Source organism: Trichechus manatus, unplaced genomic scaffold, assembly GCF_000243295.1.
Source record: "Trichechus manatus latirostris isolate Lorelei unplaced genomic scaffold, TriManLat1.0 scaffold00113, whole genome shotgun sequence".
Taxonomy (NCBI): domain Eukaryota; kingdom Metazoa; phylum Chordata; class Mammalia; order Sirenia; family Trichechidae; genus Trichechus; species Trichechus manatus.
The window spans coordinates 245,800-250,539 of NW_004444049.1; positions in this window are offsets into that span (position 1 = coordinate 245,800).

Sequence of the window (4,740 nt, forward strand, 5' to 3'; positions counted from 1 at the left end):
AGTTTCAGAGTCTCTTCTGACATCCATTTTGGTCTTTTCTTTCTTTCCTGTCTTTTTAATGACCTCTTGCTTTCTTCATGTATGATGTCCTTGATGTCACTCCACAACTTGTCTGGTCTTCAGTCATTAGTGTTCAATGCGTCAAATCTCTTCTTGAAATGGTCTCTAAATCCAGGTGGGATATACTCAAGGTCATGCTTTGGCTCTCACGGACTTGTGCTAATTTTCTTCAGTTTCAACTTGAGCTTGCATATGAGCAATTGATGGTCTGTTCCACAGTCGGCCCCTGGCCTTGTTCTGACTGACGATATTGAGCTTTTCCATCATCTCTTTCCACAGATGCAGTCAATTTGACTACATGAAGTGCGATGTCGTGCAAGGGGAAATAAATAGACCAATGGAAGAGAAAAGGGCCCAGAGAAGAGCGAGACGTGAACGAACATCATTTGTAACCATCGTGCAGAGCAGTGAGGAAGGACTATATATTACTATATATTTAACAAGTGGTCCTGGGATAATTGGATAATCCAGCATCATTTATTAAATATATTAAAAAAAAAACAACATTGCAGTCGAGTCAATTTTGACTCACAGGGACCTTATCGGACAGAGTAGAACTGCACCGTAGGGATAAATATTACATTGGCCGAAGTGTCTGTTGTTATCGTTGTTGGCTGCTGTCCAGTCAATTCTGACTCATGGCGACCCCACGTGTTAGAACTGCTCCATAGGGTTTTCCTGGCTGTGATCTTTATGGAAGCCGATTGCCAAGTCCATCTTCTGTGGGGGGGGTTGGATCACCAACCTTTAGGTTAGCAGCTGAATGCAAACCGTTTGCGCCACCCAGGGCCATTTTCTGAAATGTCTACAGTCCTTTAAAGTGAAATTTAGAACAGGAAATGGCCTTCTGGTTTGGGCTGAGCAGGGTAATAATGGTCCCTGCTTCAGAGTTAGTGTTAAAATTACCTGGCTTAACATTTGCAAAATGAACGGCATTGCGCTATAGGAAGTAATCAACAAACATTTGCAATTGGTATCATTAAGGAGCCCTGGTGGTGCAGTGGCTATGCACTCGGCTGCTGACCAAAAGGCTGTCAGTTAGAACCCACCGGCTGCTGTGTGGGAGAAAGATGTGGCAGTCCACTTCTGTAAGGATTTACAGCCTTGGAAACCCTATGGGGCAGTTCTACTCTGTCCTATAGGGTCACTATGAGTTGGAATCGGACGGCAATGGGTTTGGTTTTGTGTGGATTGTTATTGTTGGAGCCCCTGTGGTACAAACGGTTAACACGCTCGGCTGCTAACAGAAAGGTTGGAGGTCTGAGTCCACCCAAAGGTGCCTCAGAAGAAAAGCCTGGCAATCTAATTCCGAAAAAGTAGCCTTTGAAAATCCTATGGGGCACAGTTGTACTCTGACACCCACAGGGGGATGCCATGAGTCGGAGTTGATTCCGCAGAAACAGGTTTTATTGTTGTTGCTGTCACCGCTTGTCTTCCAAGTCAGAGCCTTGTGATTGCAAAGCCTCGAGCGCCCTCTAGTGGGGAACGCAGGCTACAAAGAGGGGAGACGGTTAGCCCTGGGGAGCCCCACCCAGGTGGGAGAAGTTTAGTGCCGTTAAGCACCACAGTGCCATCTTCCCACGAGATTTCTTTTTGGGAAAATATAGTTATTTTTCATAAAATATTTATGTTAACATGTAACAGGTTATTGTCATTTCAAAGCAATTAATGAACATTTTAAAAGTTTCTCAGTTATAATTTTTAATACAGTATATAGAGATTTCGGAAACCGTGGTGGCACAGTGGTTAAGAGCTTGGCTGCTAACCAAAAGGTGGGCAGTTCGAATCCACCAGGTGCCCCTTGGAAACCCTATGGGGCAGTTCTCCTCTGTCCTATAGGGTCACTGTGAGTCGGAATAGACTCAATGGCAACTTTTTTTAAAAAAATATAGAGATTAGCGAGGGGGCTGTGGTGGTTTAGAGGTAGAATTCTTGCCTTCCGTGTGAGAGACGCTGGTTCGATTCCCGCCAATGCACCTTGTGCACGGCCACTACCCATCTGTTAGTGGAGGCTTATGTGTTGCTATGATGTTGAACAGGTTCCAGCAGGGCTTCCAGACTAAGACAGACTAGGACAAAAGGTCTGGTGATCTACTTAATCAGCCTAGGAAAACCCTTTGAATCACAGTGGTTCAATCAACAACCGATCATGGGGATGACGCACGACTGGGCAGCGTTTGATTCCACCGTGCATGGAGTTGTCATAAGTTGGGGGCTGACTGACAGCAGCTAACAACAACAAATATAGATAGATATAACCCACATCAAGAAAAGTTCTTTGGGGTCCACAATAGTTTTTAAGACATAATTGTGAGGTGAGCCAAGCCTCCAGGCGCTCTCTTGCGCCTCCCTCTTTCCTTCCCAGGGAAGAAGGGACACATCTGATGAGCAAGTCTGGGAGGCGTGCAGCCAGTTCCCATTATTCTGTAGTGGTATTTATGTTTTATAAAGTAACCGTGAACATGAAATTAACGAATACTGAACCTGTGTTCCTAGGAGAAATGTAGGATTAGATGTCTGTGAGCTTTTGATCACATTTTCATCAACCTGTCAATACATAACATTGTTTTATGTGTACTTCTGTTTAAAGTCACCTTATTTAATAGGTCGCTGTGAGTCGGAATCAACTCGACAGCAACGGGTTTGGTTTTGTTTGGTTGATTCATTAACAGAACTCACAGCCAGCAGTACTGTGACTCACACCTGAGTGAAGCTTGTCGAACACGTGTGTTTTCTCCACAGGCACATCACAGCCTTCTTGCACTTGGAATGCTAGACAGTGTTTGAGCACCATGCTAGAAGCCATTTTAAACCGTGCAATCACCAATGGAGAGCCCAACCATGCGAAAAACGTGGCACTAAGTAGACCGCGAAAAGCACACATACATAGTATGAAAGCTGAGACGGGAAGGCAGAGTGTCACCTTTATCTCCCTTAGCTGGGAGTGTGCGCGTGGGGCAACTCAAGTGTTTCACTGCTCTGTGCTTGTCTGTGAGTGACCGTGAAAGTGCCGCTGGTATTGATTTTGGGTACAAATTAATTTTAATGAACCTAAAATATGGAATCTGCGAATAACGTGGGTCAACTGTAACCGGGTGTTCTCTCTCCACCAGCAGGTGGCGTCGTGCTATAACCGGGTGTTCTCTCTCCACCAGTAGGTGGCGTCGTGCTATAACCAGGCGTTCTCTCTTCACCAGTAGGTGGCGATGTGCTATAACCGGATGTTCTTTCTCCACCAGCAGGTGGCGTCGTGCTATAACTGGGTGTTCTCTCTCCACCAGCAGGTGGCGTCATGCTATAACCGGGTGTTCTCTCTTCACCAGTAGGTGGCGTCGTCCACAGAACAGCTTTTTCCTCTTCCAAGAGGGCGGGGAGGGATGGGCTTGTCTGGAATAAGTTCAGTTCAGTGGGGCATTTTAGGAAGTTCCCTTGTCAGACTTCAAAGCCACCTTCTCCAGTTTAATTTTACAAGGAATAAAGCTAACGCACTGGTCTCCATCTGACTCTGCGCCCGTATTAATTCATTCGTTCATTTAAATTAGTCTTTCTGAACTCAGGCAGACAAGAAAGGAGCATTATTTATTTAACTGTGATAATCCAATAGTTTTGTTTTCCTTAATCAGTAGGAAGTCATGAGGTCAAGAGGCTGTCTGAGGAGTGGGCATGTTGTCAGGAGCTATTTAGCTACAGTGATCAGAGACATTTCCACCAGGAAGAGTACAAGTAAAACAAGCAAGATGTCACCACCACGTCATCTTCTTCCCAAGGGAACTGCTGGCCCAGGGTAAAAGGCATAAAAAACACCCCAAATCGTGTCCCATTACTGAATGTGGATTCGTAGTACCGTGGCCTGAGATGACAAGATCAATGTTATGGATTGAACTGTGTCCTCCAAAAAGACCTGTTGAAGTCCTAACTCCTGATAGCTGTGAATGTGACCTTGTTTGGAAATAAGGTCTTCGAAGATTTATTAGTTAAGTTACTATGAGGTTATGCCAGAGTAGGATGGGTTCTAACCCATCTGAGTGACTCTTTATAAAAGATGAGAAGACACAGAGATAGACAGAGGGAGACAGACAGACATGCCAACGAATGCCTGGGGCTGCCAGAAGCCGGGAGAGGCAAGAGAGGATCTTCCTAGTGACTTTGGAAGGAGCCCTAGCGGCGAAATGGTTAAGGGCTCAGCTGCAAACCAAAAGGTAGGCGTTTCCAACCTACCAGTGGCTCCGCAGGAGAAAAGGTCTGAGATCTGCTCCAGTAAAGACCGTTGTTGTTGTAAGGTGTCAACGAGTTGGTTCTGACTCATAGCGACCCTAGGTACAACAGAACGAAACACTGCCCAGTCCTGCACCACCCTCACAATCATTATGCTTGAGCCCATTGCTGCAGTCACTGTGTCAATCCATCTCGTTGAGGGTCTTCCTCTTTTTCACTGACTCTCTACTTTACCAAGTGTGATGTCCTTCTCCAGAGACTGGTCCCTACTGATAACACATCCAAAGTAGATGAGACCAAGTCTCACGATCCTTGCTTCTAAGGAGCATCCTGGCTGTACTTCTTCCAAGACAAATATGTTCATTCTTTTGGCAGTTCATGATATATTCAGTATTCTTCACCAACACTATAATTCAAATGCATCAATTTGTCTTCAGTTTTCCTTATTCATTGTCCAGGTTTCAC